A 26,613-nucleotide genomic window follows, 5' to 3' on the forward strand; every position below is an offset into this window, starting at 1 on the left:
TGGGCATCATCAATAGGCTGTACGCCAGACACTGTGCACCTACATGTGTGAACGGTTCCCTATACAAGCCATTTGTCCTATTCAAGCCACATTTGTGCAATTTTAATACTAAGCAATCACCCACTCCATGGGGTGGCAGTGTGTGTTACGGTTGCTGTGGCTCTGGAGACTATGTCCGGATTTCTTGCTACTGCACATGTGCAAGCCCTGGAGACTAAGTCCTATCTTGGAGCCATTGCACATGTGCGGGTGACATCATCGCTGACACGACGTCACATGTCTCTGACACCTTCTAAGCTGATTGGCCACTGGTCATGTGCTTGTGACACGTGGTCACATGTCTCTGACACCTTCTATGCCGATTGGTCGCTGGTCATGTGCTTGTGACGCTTTGCTCGGTGATAGGCCAGCGTGACGTCATTACTGTCATTCTGGCAGCGGATTGGCCCTGGTGTCCTCCATCTTGGATGAGGCACAGAGTCTATATAAGACCCTGACGCACACCGCCCGGCACTCAGTCCTCTTGGTTCATGCATACGAGTAGACGCTCTGTGCACGTTCCTCTAGGCATCTCTCTGTCTATGTTAGGTGAGCGCTACCGGCAGGGTAGCATTCTTATACCTTACAGCTTCGGCTGCAGTCTGTATCCTTACCTCTTAGTAGAGCGGATATTGGCAGGTGCCTGAGGCACATGGTCCGGCTGGGCCTTGTGATTCTACTCGTAGGTGGACGTTGCCGCTAGGGTAACGTTCCTTATACTGCGTCTGGCAGTTGTTCGTATCCTCGCACACTAGGGGAGCGAACAGAGGTAGGAGCTTTGTGCGGCTTGTGCTGCTGTCCGTCTCTTTTGCACCACTAGAAGAGCGGACCTAGGCAGGTGCCATATCTAGTGGTTCGTGTCCTCGCACACTAGTGGAGCGAATGCAGGTAGGAGCTTTGTGCGTCTTACGCTGCTGTCCGTCTCTTTTGCACCACTAGAAGAGCGGACCTAGGCAGGTGCCATATCTAGTGGTTCGTGTCCTTGCACACTAGTGGAGCGAACGCAGGTAGGAGCTTTGTGCGGCTTACACTGCTGTCTGTCTCCTGGCACCACTAGAGGAACGGACCTAGGTAGGTGCCATTTCACACTCACTGCTTTTGTCTCTGTGATCTTTAACAGAGACCATTCCACACACCCTCCAAGTAAGGAAGGAATTGCTTTATTTTCTAATTATATTCCTCTGTGAGTATAACAGAGGTATTGCACTCTGCACTTGTGCTATCATTATTTACAGTGGCAAACTTATATACCCCTTATCCTCTGCCATAGTCTGCAGAAGAGTCTTTGCACGGTGGACCCTGACTGTCTGACATTCCTTTAGGTTTTATTATCAGACAGCCCCCCATAACAGTGTGTGAGTAGTTGCTCCATCAGTATTTTGCACCTGTTGCCTCCATTGTTATTAAGGGGTTTTGCTTCATCCTGTGAGTGCATTTGTTTCTGTGGCCTCTGTGGCCTTGGCAGGTAAAAATTGTTGCCCTTTCTTGCTGTGATTTTTACTGCGTCTATCGTCAATAAATTTGCTGATTTCTTCAAAAGAGCTTGATCAGCACATCTTAACATCCCAGTTTGCTTTGAAATCTTTTTCATCAGAAACAGTGGTTACTAAATTCTCTGTTATTTATATATACTATTACGATTTACATACGCACTACAGGGTATATGCTCACTTTCTTTTTATCTTAGGTTTTGTCTGTTAATAGTCCAAAGTGTAAACATGCTCCTAAATGTTGAATGTAAAACAACTTATGATCTGACTCGTTTCCTTTGATTTGCTTTGAAATTGTTACCTAGGGTAAATGTTAATGATGCAAAATACCCTTGTGTCTTCTTGTCCTGAGTGTTGCCATGGTTATGATCTCTGAAATATAACTTCCACAACCTCAACATTATAGCAGGGTTTGGCTGTTCCTCACCAAGTTTTAAGTCTCTCCCACAGCTGTTTCTTTTATTTGTTAAATAATGTTTTTCGATTTTCAATACATTTTATAATGGTGATCATTATCTCCTATTTGATATTACTGGTTACTCATACACCTGATATAGATGAGCTGATTGATCTGCGGAGGATCCATTTGAAGTTAAATTTTCTGAAACTTGTGGTTCCATGCAAACTTGATTACTTTGGAATTCAATTCAAGCGTCTCAAAATAAAAACTTGCCCAGCAGCATTTCCAAGGCTGTATTAAAGGGCAGGCTACTGACTTTTTGCATAATCATGTGAGTTTCCCGATACCTTGCAGCTATGACATCAAATGTCTTACCTTCTACTGTGGTGGTCAGTACCTAGCCATGACGGCTCAGTGATTCCCAGCGAAGCATGAATTATATGGAAGAGTCATTTTATATTTCCTGTAGAGTATAAGCTCTTGCTATCATATGGTTCTTCTCACACTTCTTTAGAGTGTAAGCTGTTATTGTCAGTGGGCTCCTCTCTTGCCTGTAGAGTGCAATCTCCTATTGGCAGTGAGATCCTCTCTCTCCTCTAGCTTTTAAAGGGAACCTGTCAGCAGAAATTTCCCCTAAAACCTAACAGATTCCCCCTCTGCAGCTCCTGGGCTGCATTCTAGAAAGGTCCCTGTTATTATTGTGCCCCCTTTCTGACCAAAAAAAACACTTTATAAAGAGGTACCTTTTTGGCTTCGGATTCTATAAATGTGACACGGGGGCGGGCAGCCTGATGGCCGTTATTCTGCCCCCTGGTCCTGTATGCCGCCCCCATCGCTGATTTCCATACTTTTGGACGCCGCCCACTGCTCCAGCCATCCCCGCGCATGCCCAGTGCCAGTCTCACGGGACTGAGCACTGTGACTGCTGGTGACGTGTGCGCAGGCAAGTGATTATGGGCGGGACTGTGACTGTTATCAGCAAGTACCCGCCCATAATCTCGTGAGCGCGCAAACCTCTCCAGCGGTCACACTGTGCTCAGTGTAGATGCTAGACTGTATGGGCTGCTTCCAGGGATGACGTCCCTTTGTCACGTGATAGGGGCGTGTTCAAAATAATATCACGTGACAAAGAGACGTCATCCCTGGAAGCAGCCCATACAGTCTAGCATCTACACTGAGCACAGTGTGACCGCTGGAGAGGTTTGCGCGCTCACGAGATTATGGGCGGGTACTTGCTGATAACAGTTACAGTCCCGCCCATAATCACTTGCCTGCGCACACGTCACCAGCAGTCACAGTGCTCAGTCCCGTGAGACTGGCACTGGGCATGCGCGGGGATGGCTGGAGCAGTGGGCGGCGTCCAAAAGTATGGAAATCAGCGATGGGGGCAGCATACAGGACCAGGGGGCAGAATAACGGCCATCAGGCTGCCCGCCCCCGTGTCACATTTATAGAATCCGAAGCCAAAAAGGTACCTCTTTATAAACTCTTTTTTTTGGTCAGAAAGGGGGCACAATAATAACAGGGACCTTTCTAGAATGCAGCCCAGGAGCTGCAGAGGGGGAATCTGTTAGGTTTTAGGGGAAATTTCTGCTGACAGGTTCCCTTTAAGCTCTTATGATAAGAAAGGTCCTCTCCTCTGTTGTACAGTGTATGTAATATTTTATGGTCAGTAAGGTACTCTCTCTCCTGTAGAGTGTAAACTCTTATCGTCACTGGCATCCTCTCTCTCTCTGTCTCTCTCTCGTAGAGTGTAATCTCTTATGGTAAGTGAAGTCTTCGCTCTCCTGTAGAATGCAAACTCTTTTGGTAAGCAGGATCCCCTTTCAACCTCTCTTGTAGAATGTAAGCATCTATGGTCAGTTTGGTCTGCTCTCCTGTAGAGAGTAAGCACTTATGATCAGTGGACTCCTCTCTTGTACAGTGTAATCTCTTATGGTCAGTGAGGTGCTCTATCACTTGTAGAGTGTAAGCACTTTTGATCAGCAGGCTCCTCTTTCACTCTCTTTTGTAGAATGTAATCACCTACACTGTGTGCAGAATTATTAGGCAAATTAGTATTTTGATCACATGATAATTTTTATACATGTTGTCCTACTCCAAGCTGTATAGGCTTGAGAGCCAACTACCAATTAAGTAAATCAGGTGATGTGCATCTCTGTAATGAGGAGGGGTGCGGTGTAATGACATCAACACCCTATATAAGGTGTGCTTAATTATTAGGCAACATCCTTTCCTTTGGCAAAATGGGTTAGAAGAGAGATTTGACGAGCTCTGAAAAGTCCAAAATTGGGAGATGTCTTGCAGAGGGATGCAGCAGTCTTGACATTGCCAAACTTTTGAAGCGTGATCATCAAACAATCAAGTGTTTCATGGCAAGTAGCCAACAGGGTCGCAAGAAGCGTGTTAGGCAAAAAAGGCGCAAAATAACTGCCCATGAATTGAGGAAAATCAAGCGTGAAGCTGCCAAGATGCCATTTGCCACCAGTTTGGCCATATTTCAGAGTTGCAACGTTACTGGAGTATAAAAAACACAAGGTGTGCAATACTCATGGATATGGCCAAGGTAAGGAATGCTGAAAAACGACCACCTTTGAACAAGAAACATAAGATAAATCGTCAATACTGGGCCAAAAAATGTTTTAAGACTGATTTTTCAAAGGTTTTATGGACTGATTAAATGAGAGTGACTCTTGATTAGCCAGATGGATGGGCCAGAGGCTGGATAAGTAAAGGGCAGAGAGCGCCACTTCGACACAGACGCCAGCAAGGTGGAGGTGGGGTACTGGTATGGGCTGGTATCATCAAAGATGAAGTTGTTGGACCTTTTCGGGTTGAGGATGGAGTGAAGCTCAATGTCACGGTTTCCTGTCCCCATCCACATGGTTACGAGGTGGAGTCTTATCCCAGGCTTCACTGCTGGAGCTGGGATGTTTTAAATACTGTCATCTCCTTGAAACAAGCATCGGCTATAATCTTAGTGCTGCTTTGCCTGTGAGTGCTCGTCCCTGTGATCCTAATCCATTCCCTCTCTATGCCCTAAGTCTCTTTGTGTGTTCTGTCCCCTAGTCATTCTGCTATTCCTCTGTCCCACCTCCTTCCTTCCCACAATAGCCCCGGTTGTTCCCCCCTCTCCTACCTCCCCACTCGGTTGATTCCTCTGGTACTGACCTCAGCCTGATCTCAACTCCTCCTCTGCTAGTTCCTCCGGTCTTCCTGCGGCCCGTACTGTGTATGACCTAGACCCGTCTGACCATCCCCCGCATGCCCCAAACTTCAGCTGTCCGGCTGATCCTGGCAGACACTACATCAGCATACACTGGGAGTTCCCCTCCTTGCTCATTCAGCTCCGTGTAGTGTCTTTCCCTGCAGGACTCCAGCTCCCCCTGCTCGCAGCCTGACACTCAACTCCCAGACCTACTGCCAGTTTCTGGAAGACAACTTCTTCAAGTAGTTATACAGAAAGAAGTCGGTATCGTTCAAGAAAAACATGATTTTCATGCAGGACAATGCTCCACCACATGCATCCAACTACTCCACAGCGTGGCTGGCCAGTAAAGGTCTAAAAGATGAAAAAATAATGACATGGCCTCCTTGTTCACCTGATCTGAACCCCATAGAGAACCTGTGGCCCCTCATAAAATGTAAGATCTACAGGGAGAGAAAACAGTACACCTCTCGGAACAGTGTCTGTGGGGTTGCGGTGGCTGCTGCATGCAATGTTGATCGTAAACAGATCAAGCAACTGACAGACTCTATGGATGGTAGGAGAGTGTCATCATAAAGAAAGGTGGCTATATTGGTCACTAATTTTTGGGGTTTTGTTTTTGCTTGTCAGAAATATTTGTTTCTAAATTTTGTACAGTTATATTGGTTTAACTGGTGAAAACAAACAAGTGAGATGGGAATATATTTGGTTTTTATTAAGTTGCCTAATAATTCTGCACAGTAATAGTTAACTACACAAACAGATATCCTCCTAAGAAAGCCAAATCTAAAAACACCTACTCCAACTTCCAAAAAAATTAAGCTTTGATATTTATGAGTCTTTTGGGTTGATTGAGAACATAGATATTGATCAATAATAACAAAAAATCCTCAAAAATACAACTTGCCTCATAATTCTGCACACAGTGTATGGTCAGTGTGGTCTGCTTTCTCCTGTAGAGAGTGTTATGGACAAGATTATGAACTATTAAGAGTTATATGAAGATATCCAAAAAACAGGATTTAAGATAAGTGCTTGAACTGTGTACCCCACCTATATCTGCATTCAGACATCATAAGACTCAGACAGTCTGGACTTTCATGTGACAAGTGAATCATGCTGACATAGCTTAATATAAATGAGGAAATGCATTATACATTACAGTTTACTGTATATCAAAGAATAAGCTATTTTATCTAACAGGAGACGTGTTACGTATTCTTGGCCCCTAGCCAACTAGTTCCTTTTAGATGTTTGTGGACTTCCGTATTAAACCAGCCATATTTTCTATGCAAATCCGTGTCATTTCTCGGGGCTGTATGGAACAATAATATGTATGCTACTAACAAATGACTCATGATTTGGATGCAGACGGGGTTAAGGTAGATGCATAATTAGATTGCATCACTGTAAATTTATGCCCGGCCTTAACAAATGGCGTCCAATGCACCTTAGGACGGAGCTTCTGGATGACGGACGGCCATGCTGACACCTTGATTCGAAAAGGCAACTACACGAGAGGGGAGATTGTGCACTCCACAAGCAGGTGAGAAATTTGTCTTATCTAACCTCGCAGACCTCATGCGTGTACTTGCATTTCGAAAGGGGGGGTTGGCTGTCCCAGTCTAGATACCCAATGTGACCACCATCTCGAATGAGATAAGCCACCCTAAGAGATCCCACCAAGGTCATTTTACCTTAAGCTGTCTGCATAAATATTAAATATAATGTGTTTTGGGGTTTTTTTGTGTGTGGAAAAAGCAGAAGTTCCAAGTTTCGCTTTCCTTGAGTTAACGTTAGAGGAAAATGAGGAAGTTGTGATATACGCTGACGTCTGGTATGAGCCAGGTTATATGTGTGTGTTATGCAGGTGAGTTCAGACACCTGGATGGAATATATAGTGTCTTTATTGTTATGTCAATCAATGTGTTGGTTCATCATTTTTGACTGTCTGGAAGACGGAAAAGAATATAGCAGACGCTGGCGTTTGAGCAAAAATGAGGAAGTGTCACGGTATAATAGAAGCTGTGTGAAAAAAGAGGAAACTTGTACTTTGTAGTTAACTGTTCAGGTGGCAGAAGGTATACTGCGATATACACCGATGTGTGACACGTCCAGTCGATGATTGATGATTGATAAGGCCTTGGACCTGGTCTTCGGGAATAGAAGATTTGAAAGGGGGGTTTTCTATGTACAGGTGCAGTGTTACAAAAGGAGGGTGAGAAAGCCCTGACTGTTACCTGATATGGTTTTCCTGCTAAGCAGTGAGTTGAACGTTGTATGCGTACTCATTGGTCTTGTTTTAGTGGATGTCAATGTATTCTATTACCTAGGATTGCGGAGAATACTTTGGTGAGAATCCTTAACCTTGGCCTTAATCAGTGTTATTGAGTCTTGGATGGACTGTCCTCATGAGGTGCATGTGTGACGCCCTGGACTAGCCAGGTAGTCACAAGTAGACTCCTGCACTACACCTGTCCCCTAAAAAGGAGTCATCAGCCAACCACAAAAACCCTAGTCACCTCCCTCAGTGCTTGATGGACACACAAGGGGGGCGGAGCCAGGCGGTTGGTACGCCCACCAAGGAGTTCTGAGGCAGGGAAAACACAGTTGAGTTTTCAGTTCATTGGTGAGCAGTTCAGTTTGAGAGTTCAGTGGAGGTCAGGCCTGTAGGGCAGTCCTGTGATGGACTGACAGGTGTGAAGGTCGTAGCCCGAACACCTTGGCTAGGAGGCAAGCGGAGGCCTCTGCCTGCAGGAGCCGGGAAGACTGCTCGGTGGAACCGTAGTGGCCCGCCGATACCAACCCGAGGAACCGACTCGGAAACCGGAGGACACAGGGGGGTACTCAGACCCTGAAACAAGGTCCAGAATTCACTGGACTGAATTAATTAACTGCGGTCTGGACTATAGGTCCTTTCCCACCCAAGTCCCGACTGAAGACAACAGCCCACCGAGGGGGATAGAAAGCCACCGCACAGGCAGAGAGATCCCACGGGCCAGCGTCTGCGGGCAAACGGGCTCTCCCAACATATACACAGCCGGGGAGCAGACTCCCATTGCTGAAGAGCAGGAAGTCTACATCTACACAACACAGTGCAGGAGAAAGGCAGAGACCACCATCCGGGTGGGGGACCCGACCGCAGCCGGCTGCGGGCACCGACCACCATCAACTTGGTTTACCAGTGACTTGTGTGTGTCAATAACAATGAATACAACAGTGCCCTCCAGCCGCGCACATCGCCCTGCACCGCCCAGCTATCCCCAACGGGTCCCGGGGGCCATCATCCCTGCCCACGGAGGGGTTAACATCTGACTGCACTATCATCTCCCCCAGGTGCCCCGCAACTGCAGCGGTGGTGTCTACCTTCATCACATCCCGTGGGTGGCGTCACGAACTCAAGCGCGGCTCCGGTCGTGCACCTAACTAACCCACCACCGAAAGCACCAGCATCCCCTTTCAGAGCGACATGACCCCGGGTCCGGAGGCGCTCGAGCCACCAACCAACGAGCCCGGATCCGAGCGCTCGGCTGCGGCCGAGCGCGAGGTGGTACATATGTAGTGTGAACAGATTTTGCTAGTACTTGAGATATCAAAAACAGCTGGCGTATAGTGAGGGTGAGTGTACTTTCCTATCACCCACGTGACACTGGTGCTCTAGTTGTTCCTGGAAGACGTTTGTATGTATAATGTACGCAGTTTCTGGTGTGGAACACCGTAGGAAAGTTGAAATTGAAAAAAAAGAGAAGTGTTAGTTTTCTATTTGAAAATCTATGAATGAGGTCAAATTAGACCAACAAGTTTAATTGTAAGTGACACACGTATGTTGAAAAAGAAAATGGAGAATTCTCCCAAGGGGGGAGATTAGATGAGAATTGAGTGAAGGTACAGGATTTGATATTGAACGTCAAGGGAAGTGAAAGTATTGAGATGGTTTGAAGAAATGTAATTCTGAATCTAGTAACTACACTTTGTGTATTTTATCTGTGAAAATGGCTTCTCCAGGCCCATTATTAGAAGCAACCCCCTCCAACCTATAAGCTGTCCCGTAGGGTGGACTTGTGTACTGTCTGTGCAGCACTGTGTCCACGTAAGCCTACCCCATTATTTCCTGTCCTGAATGTAGATTTCTTTCTGTCACTCTGTGTTTTGGGTGGGGTATGGTATGGGGATATTATGTCAGGGTCTGACAGGAGATAGGGATACGCTGGAGGCTCAACCCTGACCACCATTAGGTCTACCGTCGAGATGAGGGCGAGCACAGGGTCCCTAGTCACAGGGACAGCCCAGGGGTCCCTATATAATCCATATTCCCAGTGACAGATTGAATACCTCCTGAATGTAGATGGCACAACCCATGTCCCTCCCTCCCAGGCCTCTTCAGACGCCATTTTTGGCCAACACCTACTTCCTCTTTTAGCGACTGTTTTAACTCAGACACTACATATTTCCTCTTTTGACGCCATTTTAGTCTGGCCGACACCTAGTTCCCTTTTCCAGCCGCCATCTTAAGACCCAAAGCCACTGCTCTGTTTATTGCTGATGCAGCAGAGGCTGCAAAGGAGGGACATAGGCACCTGAAATCCACACTACGTTTTTGGTCATATATGCAGTTGTACCCCATTGTGTTCCCACTAATGAACCTTAACAAAGGACATTGCTGATAGTCCTGTGGAAACCTTTACCCTTCACTTTTGCATATTTGTTTTTGCTATACCTAGTATACAATTTATTAGACTGTATAGACTGCTCACTATTAGTCCTGGTGGTCAGTGAATATTTTTCTGCCTATGGCAGTTGCTGCTTAGCCTAGTTTTAAGATATTCTCGCTTGTATGTTATCCTGCCTGATATCTTGCACAAGAGTTCCCTGATATAGAGGGTGGAGGATTGTGTGGTCCTAAGGGGATTTTGATAATCAGGAGTTGGCATATTTTAAGGTTTTTGTTGGCAGCACCCAGTAATGCTTTGTGTCTTAGTTTGCAGGGTCTGACAGTAGATAGGGATACGCTGGAGGCTCGACCCTGACCACCATTAGGTCTACGTCGGGATGAGAGAGAGTGCAGGGTCACCAGTTACAGTGTCAGCAAAGGATAGATAGAGTAGGCACTCTCCACCGTTATTTCTAGTTGTGTGGATGTAGTCAGGAGGGTGCTGCTTACTTGTTACCAAACACTCTTGTGGTCTTTCTTTTTTTTCCCCGGGGTTTTAGGGGATCTTAGTTTTTAGAATTTCAGTGTTCTCCTGACCCCAATTTACACCCATTGTTCTTTCTTACAAACCTGGGTATAGTCCTTTGTATCAGATCAGATCAGAGCCCATATGCAAACAACTACAGCTGTTAACTCCTGATTACACAGTGAAGGACCAAGACACCCTCCTTCAAAGGGCAAGACGTATAGAGATGAATCTAGCAGCTTACAAGATCACCCCACATATAGATGTGCTGCATTCACAGCCACCTGAAGAGTATCATCATGTCATCTCCAGCCCAGAAGTCATTCTACCTGTTTGCCATGGAGGAAGACAGCAGCCCTTTGAATACTACTCAGCCAGATTGAACACTTACCTAAAGCACCAGTTGAAGATCAATGCCCGTATGACATCACTGCTCCCTGACAAAGTCACCATCTCCTGGTGTGTGGTCCTTAATCCTGCTAAACTTCTCCCTCTTCCAAGGGGGGAGTGTCCCACCTCTGACACCTTGATGGAAGAGGTAGTCGACTCTGGCATAGCTGAGGCAGGAAACTCTGGATTCGATACAGTGATGGATACACCTTTGGACCCTGACTTAACTCCTTTGTGGATGGATTAAGATGTGCATCAAGAAGACGGTTCCACATGGGTATGGTGGTGGTAGGAGAAGACGCTGTGCTGAAAGAGCAGTTGCTACCCGCATCCCTGTCTGCAAAAGAAACAGAGGTATGTGCTCTCACTGAAGCCTGCAAGATGGCAGCCAACATCTACTCTGTATGGAAGACAAGAGACTTGATCACCGTCAATGGAACTGTACGCCGCCATGAGGCCATAGAAGAACTGATGGAAGCTTTGCTATAGCCAGACAAAGTCGCGGTGAGCAGGGTTGAGGCCTACATTGGAGAAGTCAAGGGAAGCAGTAAAAAGTACCCTCACTGACAGAACGTCCAAAGGACCCCCAAGACACCTTACCAAAGAAACAGTCAGTCAATCTGTGCTTTTTAAATGACCCCAACGTGAAGAAGAAAGGAAAGATGGAAAGTCTTGAGAAAACATTGTCATGACCCTACAAGAGCAAGTCTCAGAAGAAGAAGAGGACTGAGATAGGGTGCGGCTGTGGGCTCCCGGAGACCATAGGAAGTGGCTAGTGACCTGCTTTTACTGCCAGCCAAAAAGATATGGCAGGCCTTAGACACAGAACTGACCCTACACACCCCATACCAGCCACAGAATAGAGGTAAGGTTGGGAGGATGGGGCAGTGTAGAAAGCAAGGGCATGAGAGTCTTCCCCTTGCATTGTTCAGTGTCAGACACACCCTAGCAGGGACCACTAAGTTGAGACACTATGAAATCCTGTTTAGAAGTACCCCTAGATACTTTAAATAAATTTGTTGTTTAACTAAACATTTGCCTAATTTACGTTCTCGAGTTTTCTCCTCCAGATCCAACCAGATCTAGATCTTTCTCTATCTCTTTCTCTCTCTCTTTCTCTCTCTGTCTCTTTCTTTCTTACAAAGATCCATGCATTCCACTACAAAAGATGTCGGACCTGGGACCAGAACATGGCTGTCTTCCCTCTTCTACCCGATACTTTGTGCCAAGAAGATGATATCCAAGCCTTTGGACCAGAAGATGACTGTGGATCCCACGCCATCGAAATGACTGAGGACTTAGGAATATGAGACTCTGAGTAAAACCAACCCTGATCAATATGAGCTGATTAGAGGACTACCGGCACGTTCCCCCTTCCTGAATAACGTGTGCCAGCGTGGAACATAGCCGTGAGGACAGTCAAGAGGATACGGTCAGGATCTGACTTCCTATGCATAGTTTGTTGGGTGGGGAGATTCATCCACAAGGGATGGGCTATCTTGTATGTGAGTGATGTAACTATCGGCATTAGGACAGATCAATAGACTCGGGAAAAAGTAAGGAAAGACTTTTGGCTATCTCCAAAGGGGGGAACGTTATGGACAAGATTATGAACTATTAAGAATTATATGAAGCTATCAAAAAAACAGGATTTAAGATAAGTGCTTGAGCTGTGTACCACACCTATATCTGCATTTAGACATCATAAGACTCATACAGTTTGGACTTTCATGTGACAAGTGAATCATGCTGACATAGCTTAATATAAATGAGGAAATGCATTATACATTACAGTTTACTGTATATCACACAATAAGCTATTTTATCCAATAGGAGACGTGTTACGTATTCTTGGCTCCTAGCCAATTAGTTCCTTTTAAATGTTTGTGGTCTTCCGTATTAAACCAGTCATAATTTCTATGCAGATCCGTGTTATTTCTCAGGGCTGTATGGAAGAATAGTAGTATGCTACTAACAAATGACTCATGATTTGGATGCAGACGGGGTTAAGGTAGATGCATAATTAGTTTGCATCACTGTAAATTTATGGCCGGCCTTAACAAGAGTAAGCTCTTAAAATTAGCGAGGTCCTCTCCTCGCTTGTAGAGTGTAAGCTTCTATGGTCAGTGAGGTCCTCTTTCTCCTGTAGAGTGTAAGCTCATATGATCAGTGTGATCCTTGTCATTATGTGAATGTTGGATAATGAGGGATATGGGCACCTAGGCTGTCCCTAATGCTCGGGGCTATCCCTAACCTCAAGGATACTCCTTATGGTGGAGATGCCTGAGTCCCATTCTTGGCCCTTCTTCTGGCCAAACCTAATCTGATACCCCCTCTCCCACCAGACAGACAAGAGCAAACCAAAACTCTGACACAATGCCCACACACACACAAAGGATTAGACATTGAGAGAATTAGGAGGAAAATAAGAGCAGGACAGTAGCTACAAAAGACAATAGGGGTAATCTCCATAACTGCACAAAGCAAGAAGCACTATGTCCACCAGATAGCTTGGAACATGACACGTCTCCAGACCAACTAAAATAAACTATAACTGGCATAGGTGGAAGGATTCAGCCAGCATAATTAGGAGAGGAGCAGATGTGATTGGCTTTCCACAACATGTGATCAAAGGACACTAACAAAAACACTAGCCAAGATTAACTCGTGCTAGCCAGCCTATGAATAAGCACACCAAAAGTTGTCACCCAAGTCTGCCTGCATTGATTCCAGACACCAGAGAATTTCTCAGAGTGTCAGAATCTGTAATCTAAAGACAACCTGACGCCACCATGATAGTCGTCAAAGTTTGTAAAAATCTCTGTGTTACAGTCCTTTGCTCTGCTTTTGAGTGTATTCTATTATGGCCAGTGAGGTCCTCTCTCCTGTAGAGTGTAAGCTCTTATGATCAAATGGATTATCGCTCTCTCCGCTCTCCATGTGTATTTGTTGAGCAATTATAAGCTTTAGAGTACTGACATTCATGCAAATTTACTTATCACAAATTTAATTTTTTAGGAAAATTTGGAAAAGTTGGCAAATTCAAATTTCAAAAGATCTGCTCACTGGTATATAACTATAAGGCCTAAAGGTGGCTGTACACGCTACGAGATCGCTAAAGCGATCTCATTGGGGTCACGGAATTTGTGACGCACAACCGGCCCCTTTAGCGATGTCGTTGTGTGTGACACCTATGAGCGATTTTGAATCGTCGCAAATACGTTCAAAATCGCTCATTGGTGACATGCCCCCCTATTCCCAATTATCGTTGCTGCTGCAGTAACGATGTTATTTGTAGTTCCTGCGGCAGCACATATCGCTATGTGTGACGCCGCTGGAACGACAAACATCTCCTTACCTGCGTCCACCGGAAAAGGATGAAGGCAAGACGCTGAACGAACTGCCCCCTTAGAAAGGAGGCGGTTCGCCGGTCACAGCGACGTCACAGAGCAGGTATGTGCGTGTGACGCTGCCATAGCGATAATGTTCGCTACGGCAGCGATCACCACATATCGTGCCACCGATGGGGGCGGGTGCTATCGCACGCGACATCACTAGCCGATGCTAGCGATGTCGCAGTGTGTAAAGCGGCCTTTAGCCACACGGCAAGAAAATAGCATTCCACCAATATTAGCCTATGTGTCAGCACCCATGAGCGATTATTTTCTCAGCCCTAATCGGACCTAGAAAACAATCGCAGCATGCTGCGACTGTAATGCGATCCTGTTTTGTCTCGCACCCATTCAAGTCTATGGGCGAGAGAAAAATCGCACTGCACAGAAGGGGCGGGGCCTCAGCCAACAACACTGATACCAGGAAGCAATATTTTTCTGTTGGCTGAGGTCCTGCCCCTTCTGGTCACATGGGTATGACCTCAACACAGGTCCTGCAAGTCAAAATTTAAATTGATGGTATAATACTTATACTATTTCTAACAGGGGAAGGTGATAACTATGAATACTCCCCCAGCTATTATCTGATCCTCAGCTGCTGTCACTCAAGAATCTGATGATTTTATAAACTTTACTTTCTTGGATTTCAAAACCTAAACATCCGAGCTGACCACTACAGGTATGTAGAGAATTATTATTATTATTTATTAACTGAAAAATAAGGAGCGCTGATAGTGTAATACCAACAGATCAGTGAGGTAGATCAGGAAAAATACACTCACCTGAAAAGGTTGTGATAGTCACAACCACTGATAGAGCATAGGATGATGGCGTCTGCTGCAGCCCCACGTGGATGTGCATACAAATCAGAGTGAAGAGGGGGTTAATGCCGCGCATCAGCAAAAATGAAGATGTAGCACGTTGATGATATAAATGTATTCTTTTATTCCATCGGTCTACGCGTTTTGAGGATATACCTCTTCTTCAGGACCAGTGCATCAACATAGTATATCTATCGATGGAATAAAAGAATACGTTTATAACATCAACGTGCTACATCTTCATTTTGGCTGATGCGCGGCATTAACCCACTCTTCACTCTGATTTGTATTATTATTTATTATTATAGCGCCATTTATTCCATGGCGCTTTACAAGTGAAAGAGGGTATACGTACAACAATCATTAACAGTACAAAACAGACTGGTATAGGAGGAGAAAGGACCCTGCCCGCGAGGGCTCACAGGCTACAGGGAATGGGTGATGGTACAATAGGTGAGGACAGAGTTGGTTGCGCAGTGGTCTACTGGACTGAAGGCTATTGTAGGTTGTAGGTTTGTTGGAAGAGGTGGGTCTTGAGGTTCCTCTTGAAGCTTTCCACGGTAGTGGAGAGTCTGATGTGCTGAGGTAGAGCGTTCCAGAGTATGGGGGATGCACGGGAGAAATCTTGTACGCGATTGTGGGAAAAGGAGATAAGAGAGGAGCAGAGAAGGAGATCTTGTGAGGATCCGAGGTTGCGTGCAGGTAGGTACTGGGAGACTAGGTCACAGATGTAGGGAGGAGACAGGTTGTGCATGGCTTTGTATATCATGGTTAATGTTTTGAAATGGAGTCGTTGGGTGATGGGAAGCCAGTGAAGGGATTGGCAGAGTGGCGAGGCTGGGGAGTAGCGAAGGGAGAGGTGGATTAAGCGGGCCGCAGAGTTTAGGATAGATTGGAGGGGTGCAAGAGTGTTGGAAGGGAGGCCAGAGAGCAGGAGGTTGCAGTAGTGGAGGCGGGAGATGATGAGGGCATGCACTAATGTTTTTACTGATTCTTGGTTAAGGAAAGCACAGATCCGGGAGATATTTTTGAGTTGTAATCGGCATGAGTTGAAGAGGGCTTGGATGTGTGGCTTGAAGGATAGAGCAGAGTCGAGGGTTACTCCAAGGCAACGAGCTTGAGAGACTGGGGAGAGTGAGCAACCATCGAGTTTGATGGAAAGGCTTGTTGGAGGAGATGAGTGAGGAGGAGGAAAGACAATGAACTCTGTTTTGTCCATGTTAAGTTTTAGGAATCACGCAGAGAAGAAAAATGAAATAGCAGACAGACATTGTGGGATTTTGGTTAGTAGAGAGGTATTGTCAGGTCCAGAAAGGTAGATCTGTGTGTCATTGGCATAGAGATGATACTGGAAGCTGTGGGACTCTATGAGCTGTCCCAGGCCGAAGGTGTAGATGGAGAACAGCAGGGGTCCAAGAACTGAGCCTTGGGGTATACCGACAGATAGAGGGCGAGATGAGGAAGTGGTGTGAGAATGGGAGACGCTGAAAGTTTGGTCGGTTAGGTATGAAGAAATCCAAGATAGGGCCAAGTCTGTGATGCCCAGAGATGAGAGAATCTGTAGTAGGAGGGAATGGTCTACGGTGTCGAAGGCAGAGGACAGGTCCATTAGAAGGAGGATAGAGTAGTGTCATTTGGCTTTGGTGGTTAGTAGGTCATTAGTGACTTTAGTTAGGGCAGTTTCAGTGGAATGATGCGGTCGGAATCCAGATTGTAGCTGGTCAAAGAGGGAGCAGGATGAGAGGTATGAGGACAGTTCAAGATGGACATGCTGTTCTAGTAGTTTTGATGCATAGGGGAAAAGGGATATGGGGCGATAGTTTGACTCAGAGGATGGGTCAAGGGAGGGCTTTTTGAGGATGGGTGTAATAGAGGCATGTTTAAAGCATGAAGGGAATACACCAGTTGTTAGTGATAGGTTGAAGAGATGGGTTAGGGCTGGGATGATGACTGTGGTGATGTTGGGGATGAGGTGGGATGGGAGCGGGTCAAGTGCACAGGTGGTTAGATGTGATCTTGAGAGTAGAGTGGAAATATTGTTTTCTGTCATTGGTGGAGAAGCTGGATTTGAAGGAAGAAGGCTGAGTAGCTATGATGAGGGGCTGTGGTGATTGTGGGCCAAAGCTTGCTCTGATGTTGTCAATCTTCTGCTTGAAGAAAGAGGCAAAGTCTTCAGCTGAGAGGAGAGGAGAGGGAGGTGGTGCTGGAGGATGGAGGAGAGAATTGAAAGTGTTGAATAGCTGTTTAGGGTTGTGAGAGAGAGAGGATATGAGGGATAGGTTTGTTTTGCAGCAGTGAGTGTGGACTTGAAAGTGGTCAGTGACTCTTTATATGCAATGAAGTGCTCAGTGGAATGAGAATCAGTCTGATAGTGCCAGTATAGCACTGGCTATAGGTTATATATGAAAATCCTGGTGATTGGTTCCCTTTAAGCTATGTAGGACAATACATAGGCATATAATCATACTTTATCCTTATATGCTCTGTCAGTAAGCCCACCTGCAGTGACCCCATTCTTACCTATACTGATGTGCTCTTACCCACAGATGTACAGTAGCCTACAGCATGAATCAGCTATATAAAATAATATATAACAATTTATCCTTATATACTTAGAAGTAGTTTAAGCTATATAGGACGATTCATAGGCATACAATCATACTTTATCTTTAAATCTTTAAGTCAGTAAGCCCACCTGGTGTGACCCCACTCTTAAGGCTACGTCACACTAAGCAACATCGCTAACAACATCGCTGCTAAGGAACAACTTTTGTGACGTAGCAGCGATGTTGCTAGCGATGTTGCTGTGTGTGACATCCAGCAACAACCTGGCCCCTGCTGTGAGGTCGTTGGTTGTTGCTGAATGTCCTGGGCCATTTTTGAGTGGTTGCTCTCCCGCTGTGAAGCACACATCGCTGTGTGTGACAGCGACAGAGCAACAACTAAATGTGCAGGCAGCAGGAGCCGGCTTCTGCGGACGCTGGTAACCAATGTAAACATCGGGTAATCAAGAAGCCCTTACCTTGGTTACCCGATGTTTACCTTCGTTACCAGCGTCCGCTGCTCTCAGTTGTCAGTGCCGGCTCCCTGCTATCTGCACACGTAGCCGAAGTACACATCAGGTAATTAACCCGATGTGTACTGTGGCTAGGAGTGCAGAGAACAGGAACTGGCACTGACAGCTGAGAGCGGTGGACGCTGGTAACGAAGGTAAATATCGGGTAACCAAGGTAAGGGCTTCTTGGTTACCCAATGTTTACTGGCGTTACCAGCATCCGCAGAAGCCGGCACCCTGCTGCCTGCACACGTAGCAGAGTACACATCGGGTAATTAACCCGATGTGTACTCTGGCTAGGAGTGCAGGGAGCCAGCGATAAGCGGTGTGCGCTGGTAACCAAGGTAAATATCGGGTTGGTTACCCGATGTTTACCTTAGTTACCAAGCGCAGCATCACTTCCACGCGGCGCTGCTGGCTGGGGGCTGGTCACGGGTTGCTGGTGAGATCTGCCTGTGTGACAAGCTCACCAGCAACCCGTGTAGCGACGGGACCTGCCAGGTCAGGTTGCTGGTGGGATCGCTGGAGCGTCGCTAAGGCGGGCTTTGCACGTTGCGACATCGCAGGCCGATGCTGCGATGACGCACGCGATAGTCCCCCGCCCTCGTCGCAGGTACGATATCTTGTGATAGCTGGCGTAGCGAAAATTATCGCTACGCCAGCTTCACATGCACTCACCTGCCCTGCGACCGTCGCTCTGGCCGGCGACCCACCTCCTTGTTAAGGGGGCGGGTCATGCGGCGTCACTGCGATGTCACACGGCAGGCGGCCAATCAGAGCCGAGGAGCGGAGATGAGCAGGATGTAAACATCCCGCCCACCTCCTTCCTTCCGCATATCCTACGGAAGCCATGGTGACACCGGTAGATGTTCCTCGCTCCTGCGACTTCACACACAGCGATGTGTGCTGCCGCAGGAGCGAGGAACAACATCGGACCGTCGCGTCAGCGTAATTATGGATTACGCCGACGCTTCACCAATGATACGGTAACGACGCTTTTGCGCTCGTTAATCGCATCATCTAGGCTTTACACACTACGATGTCGCATGCGATGCCGGATGTGCGTCACTTTCAATTTGACCCCACTGACATCGCACCTGCGATGTCGTAGTGTGCAAAGCCCGCCTTAGTGTGACATCTCACCAGCGACCTCCTAGCAACTTACCAGCGATCCCTATCAGGTTGTATCGTTGTTGGGATCGCTGGTAAGTTGTTTAGTGTGACTGGGCCTTTACCTATACTGATGTGCTCTTACGTACGGATATACAATAGCTTATTGTAAGGATAAGCTATGTAGAATAATATATAATAGTACTTAGCATTATACTCATTCTGGAGCAACCTAATCTTACTTTAGAAAGCCAGCTATTTATGTGTCTGATATTTTATTCGATAGTGGAAGGACATATCATTTTGTTATATACTACTCAATCATTAGTAACTATTCTGATTTGATCTGAATATTTTGGTTCTAGTGATCAGTATAGTGTGAGACGCATGCCTTCAGCACATTTATATTTCCCATACTTAGTGAGATTTGTGTCTAGTAATGTGCACATTTGAAGCATAACCGAATGCTGGGATAGTTAAAATTGATTGCAGAGCTTTCCATTGTGTACCTACGGAATAAATGATCTGTGGTATTTAAAACCATTGATTTGCAATTTCATCAAAATAAATTAGTTTTATTGAAGTATCTTGACATTTGCAGCAGTATTATAGGACTCTGGAATACGTTCACGATGCTTGACAATTTAGTGAACCCTGCTATAAAAAGATTCATCTAACCAGTTATAGGAAATGACAAAATAGTAAATATCATTCTATTATTATTGATTTAACTATGTATTAGTCTTTAAATGGCCGTTCTGGTTTTTTGTCTTGGTATTCCGGATCATATAATTTTTTTTAATTTTGCTTTACTGCAGTTGAATGAGGCCTTGTAATTTGTAGAATATAACGTACTAGCTGTAGTACCCGGGCGTTGCCCGGGAGAGTAACTGTCTCTTTGTCTCTCTCCCAGTCTGTCTGTCTGTGTCTGTCTGTCTATCTCTTTCTGTCTGTGTGTCTGTCTCTGTGTGTGTCTGTGTGTGTGGCTCTGTCTGTGTGTCTGTCTCTTTCTCTGTCTGTCTGTGTGTCAGGCTTCATCCATGTCTATCTGTCTGTTTATGTCTATCTCTCTGTCTGTCTGTGTATCAGTCTCTCTGTCTGTCTCTCTATCTCTGTGTCTAACTGTCTCGTTCCAGGTCTGTCTCTTTCCCCCTCTGCCTCTTTTTCCCTCTGTCTCTTTTCCCCTCTGTCTCTGCCTCTTTCCCCCTCTGTTTCTTTTCCCCCTTTGTCTCTTTCCCCCTCTGTCTCTTTTCCCTTCTGTCTCTTTCCCCCTCTGTTTCTTTTTCCCCTCTGTCTCTGTTCCCCTCTTTCTCTTTCCTGCTCTGTCTCTTTCCCCCTCTGTCTATCTCTTTCTCTGTCTGCCTTTCTCTGTATGTCTCTTTGTCTGTCTCTCTCTCTGTCTCTTTCCCTGTTTGCCTCTTTCTCTGTCTGTGCTTATGTCTGTCTGTCTGTGTCTCTGTCTCTATATGCCTCTCCACTGACATCTTATAACCTCACAAATAAGCTTCTTATACTAACAATTTATTTTGTTCCTATAGCAACCACTCACAGCTCCTATTAATAAGCTGTAGCTCCTATCTCCATTGACTTGAATGGAGACCGGTGTTTTGAAGAGTAACTGTAAAGCACGAGGTTACATTTTCCTGTAAAAACATAGTCTATGAACTTCCCTTAGTCACATGGAGCGTCTGTGCAAAATTTCGTGATTGTAAATGCGACGGTGCGAATTCCTTTAGCGGACATACACACATACATACATACATACACACATACATACATATACACATACATACATATATACACTCAGCTTTATATATTAGAGTTTCTATTTTTTACTAATTCAGATATATGCAAAATATCATTTTGGCCCCATTTCAATAAGAATAGCGTTTCTTAAAAACGGGCATGCAATGATAATTTAATCTGAATTCATTAACATACCAGGGTTGCCATCCTGATGGTCACCTCTGTTTGGCCCCATTGAAAATAAAACAATAAAACAAAAAAATACATATTTGGTATTGCAGCATTCAGAATGTCTGATCTATCAAAATATAAAATAAATAATTCTATTGGTAAAAAGCGTAAAAGGAAAAAAATGACAGAATAGTTTTTTGGAAACCGAAGCATTACAATAAAATGTAATAAGAGGCAATCAAAACATCACATCTACCTAAAAATGGTATTAGTACAAACATCAGCTTAGGTTGCAAAAAATAAGCCATCGATCAGCCCCAGATCCCAAAAAATAAAAAATGTTACAGGTCTTGTAAAATGGCTCTGAAAGCAATAAAACATTTTGGGGACAAACTTCAGATTATTTTTTTTTACCAATTAAATAAAAGGAAAACTATTCTTGTTTGGTATCTACACACTCACACTGGCCTGGGGAATTATATTGTCAGGTCATCTTACTATGTAGTGAACATGGTAAATAAACAACCCAAAAAGTTGTGTAATTGCACTTTTTTTTGTAAATTTCACAGCACTGGGATTTTTTTCCCTATTTTCTAGTACACTATATGGTAAAATTAATGGTTTCATTCAAAGTACAAACTTCTCCTGCAGAAAATAAGCCCTTATACAGCTATGTTGACACAAAAATTAAAAAAGTTATGGCACTTGGAAGAAGGGGAAAACGAAAAGCAGAATATCGTTGGGTGGTAAAGACGTTCATTTGCAGATAGAAGTGTTTTTGACTATTTTCATTATTTATACAGTTACAAAAATGTATTTATTTATTTATTCATTCAGTTTTTGTCCCATTTAGGGACTTTAACTGCACTTCTTAGTTAATTTCAATAATAAAATGCTGGCAAGCTTTTGAATGCCATTATATTGTACTCGTGCATATATTCTGCCACCGTTGCACATGGTGAGCACAAATCCCTGTGCAAGCAATGGTAGATAGGTTACTAGCTATCCTTTGCTCCCTTGCCTGACCAGCTGTGTGCAGTAATTCCAGCAAGGACGATGCAGTGGTTGAACTTCAACTTATTTATTCACAATACCTTTGTTTGATGAGGTAGGAAATCAGTAAGGATGAAGGGATGGATTAGGGTTACAAGAAGTAGAATGTAGGATAGCAGTAAGGCTGGGGCCACACGGGGACTACTGCGATCCCCTTGCATGACACTCGGCTCGTGCTGGCAGTACAGCAGAGCCGAGTGTCATGCGTGTGTCCTTGCTACTGAGGTCCGTTCGTGCGAGCAGACCTCAGCTGCGGGGGGCAGGCCGGCACTCAGGAGAGGTGGGAGGGATTTCTCTCCCTCTCTCCTGCATAGCCGGCTATTGCCATTCTTGCACTGCATTTGCGGTACACCGGTGTACCGCGAGTGCAGTGCGATTTTTCTCTCGCCCCATTCATTTGAATGGGTGCGAGAGAAAGAGTCTCGCATTACAATCGCAGCATGCTGCGATTGTTTTCTCAGTCCGATTAGGGCTGAGAAAATAATCGCTCATGTGTGCTCACACACAGGCTAGAATTGGTCCGAGTGGAATGCGATGTTTTATAGCACTCCACTCGCACTGTTTCTCTCGCCGTGTGGCTTAGGCCTAACAGAAGAATCCTTTCTTTAGTCCTAATGCATGTGCAGCCAAGATGGCACTGACCAGAACAAACGAATGTGAGGAAAAGATAGGAGGAGTTGCAGAGACAAAGGCATTATGGGAAAATACAATATAATACATGAAACACATAATAAAATGGTGGCCAGTAGATGGCAGCAAAGTACAAGAATTACTGTGCACATTACTATCTCCTATAGACTAATGGAAGAAACATGTCACATTAAATATATGTCCTTTTCTGAAGAGAATGGCTGGCAACACACTCTCTATCTGAAATCCTTGGATTTCACTATATTGTCTTGTCTATATGTGTGCTCCTGATGGTCATTCAAGGAAACTTCAACCTGAAATGCAAAAGAACATGCGTTCAACACAACAATATCATTATCTTATCAATGAGGTAGACTAATGACCTTAAGTAATTTCCTGGAATAATCCAAAGTATTGCCCATCTTCACATTGGAGAAGACACACTAAGCCAAACTGTCTCTAACCCATGGAAATCCAATGGTTCAAGTTCCAGTGTGGTAAATGAGCGTCTTAAGTGGTGTTGAGGTTCTGTGAAAGTTCATTCCAACTAGATATAGAGTTAATCCTCAAATGACAAAAGTAATATAACCTCTGATATAGGTCTAATGAAAAATTTGCCACCACCCTGTTTTGTTTTGTAACTGTCACTCCTACTTTACGCACCTTACTATCTTCACTTGGAAAGGTTTTAAAGATAAGTCCCATAGGCCATGCGTTTCTTTCCACCTTCTGGTCTTTCATGAGAGCAAGATCTCCTGCTTGTGAATTTCATTTAGCTAGTTGCCATTTTCTTCATCTTTGGAGGAGAGTAAGGTACACCTTTTTCCATCTACTAGAGTTGGCCCGGTGTTGTACATGTTTCCACTGGCTCTAATATTTGTTGCAGGACACAGATTTTTCAGGTGGGCTAGGAACATTTCCCAGTTTCTGAGGGAGAAGAGTTGCTGGGGTAAGATGAGCAAGAGATTCTGGATCCATTGAACAGGAAAATGAGGTCTGAAGTCCACAATAGCAGATACTTGAGCTAAGAAAGTGGTCAAGGTCTTGTGAGAGAGTCTTTCAACATCTGAGTCCATCAGCATAGACTTGAATATTAAATTGGTGATGCAACATTGCACATCAATTACTCTGTGCATGTCCACCTCTGGTTCTCAGTGCAGTGACTTCCCATGGCATAAAATACGTCCAGACTAAAGGCCGCTTTACACGCTGCGACATCGCTAGCATCGGCTAGCAATGTCGCGTGCGATAGCACCCGCCCCCGTTGGTGGCACAATATGTGGTGATCACTGCCGTAGCGAACATTATCTCTACGGCAGCGTCACAAGCAAATACCTGCTCTGCGACGTTGCTGTGATCGGTGAACCGCCTCCTTTCTAAGGGGGCGGTTCGTTCAGGCTCACAGCGACGTCACAGCAGCGTCACTGAACCGCCGCCCAATAGAAAAGGAGGGGTGGAGATGAGCGGCCGGAACATGCCGCCCACCTCCTTCCTTCCTCCTTTTCCGGTGGACACAGGTAAGGAGATGTTTCTCGTTCCAGCGGCGTCACACATAGCGATGTGTGCTGCCGCAGGAACGACAAACAACATCGTTACTGCAGCAGCAACGATAATTGGAAATAGGGGGGCATGTCACCGATGAGCAATTTTGAACGTTTTTGCGATGATTCAAAATCGCTCATAGGTGTCACACACAACGACATCGCTAAAGCGGCCAGATGTGCGTCACAAATTCCGTGACCCCAATAAGATTGCTTTAGCGATCTTGTAGTGCGTAAAGCCACCTTTACATAAGTAAATGGTGGCTTTGTGTTTGTCCTATCAGCAGGTAAACCAGACATTTGTTGCTGTTCCAATTTTCCTGAACACAATGATGAATTTGCTCCCGCAATCGAAAATCCTGAAGCTCTTGAAGCACCTTCGATGAAATGTTTGCCTTGAAATTGATTTTTTTCATGGTAATGCCATATCAGCAGGGTGGTTAAATAGTGAGGGAAGGAATAATTAGGATTTTAAAACTAAATCCTCCAACTTGGCCTTGTTTAAACGTTCACCAACCCTTAAATCATGCCCTTACTATTGATTACTTGTTTAAGGCTATGTGCGCACGTTGCGTCGTGTCCCTGCAGAAATTTCTGCAGGGATTTGACAGCACATGTGCACTTCAAATCACTGCAGAAACACTACGTATTGGGTGCAGTGTTTCTGCAGAAAAAAAGAGGATTTCATGCGCTTTGGATGCAGTCTCTCCCATAGGCCTCTGCCACACTCACGTGAAAATCACGTACGTGTGACGAAGGCTGTATTTGAAGTCCGTGTTCCGTATTCATAGTCTGTTTTTTGCCTCCATATAGTTTCCGTGTGTCGTCAGTGTGTGGTACGTATGTACGTTTATGTTTGCGCGTAATACGTCCGTGTGTGTTCCGTATGCATTCCGTATTGTGTCCGTTTTCCACTTTAGTTTTGGATAACGTTAATAACAATTTGATCAAACTAATGACACATAGGTGTGTCTGATTTGCCCAATCAAATAAATTAACTCATTTAATTAATAGTATGGTATTTGTGGTTGGATATTCCATGTGTTAGGATATTTTCTAAAACAATGCCATTATCCACGGAGGCCTTAGTTATGTTGTGTTGGTTATTGTCTCGTCGTTTTGGCGTAAGACGACACATGGTTGATTATTGTTTGCCCAGAAGACGCAGATTGTGGGTTCATCCCCTAATCATGATGCGACCTGTGCATGGTCATTTACATACTTTGTTTGTCGATATATGACATTATCCTCTTAAGTTTTTTTCATATTGCCGTTTAACTGTTGAGAATTTTGATAACATTTTAAATATATTGAGACCTCCTTTACAACACCAAGACACTTGGATGCGGCTTTCCATTTCCCCAGAGGAGAGGAATGGTGACCCTATGGTATGTTATTTGTGCATTTCTGTGTTAAACAATAATTTTAACACATGTTGGAACATATTTAGTTGTTATGCATTATGATGTTGATCATGATTTTCTGTAACCAGATTTAAGGAGAAATCTAAGATATAGAAGTAATTGAATCAACATATGATTTTAAAATATTTTTAAAAAAATGTGTTATGTCACCTCAACACAAGTATATCAGAATTGTTTTTACATATCCTTAACAAATTGTTGATATAATTAATTCTATATTGTACATTACTATTATGTTAGTGTTAAAATATCAATTCTATCTTTCTTTTTTAGATTTCTAGCAACTGGACAATCTTTTAGTGCGTTGCATTTTGATTTTTTGTTGGGAAGATCAACCATTGCCGGAATAGTACGTCACACATGCAACATGATCTGGTTACATTTAAAAGAACAGGTGATGCCACAGCCCATAAGCCAACAATGGTTGTCAATTTCAAAGGGGTTCCAGGACACAGTTAATTTTCCAAATTGCATTGGAGCCTTGGCTGGCAAGCATTTCCATGTTAAAAAACCACCCAACTCTGGATCCCGTTATTTTAATTATCATAAATATTTTTCGATTGTTATTTTGGCATTAGTTGACTCCAATTATCATTTTATTTATGATGATATTGGTGCCTATGGTAGTGCCTCAGATGCTCGCATTTTACGTTCCTCACGATTACCGCAGCGCCTATTTGAGTCTACTTTACAGCTTCCAACCCCAGTTCCCCTTCCTGGTACCTCACGTCCATTGGCCCCATATGTAATGGTTGCTGATGCTGGATTTGCATTGTCCAAGCATGTGTTACGCCCTTATCCAAGACGTTCCATAGATAATAGAAACAATATTTCAATAGTAGACTCTCCAAAGCACGTCGTTATGTAGAGTGTGCTTTTGGGATATTAGCCTCCAAATGGCGCATTTATCAGACGACAATTCAGTTGCAGCCGGCTAATGTCCATTCTGTAATTAATGCTACCATC

The sequence above is a fragment of the Anomaloglossus baeobatrachus genome, chromosome 6, assembly GCF_048569485.1.
Source record: "Anomaloglossus baeobatrachus isolate aAnoBae1 chromosome 6, aAnoBae1.hap1, whole genome shotgun sequence".
NCBI classification, from domain to species: Eukaryota; Metazoa; Chordata; class Amphibia; order Anura; family Aromobatidae; genus Anomaloglossus; species Anomaloglossus baeobatrachus.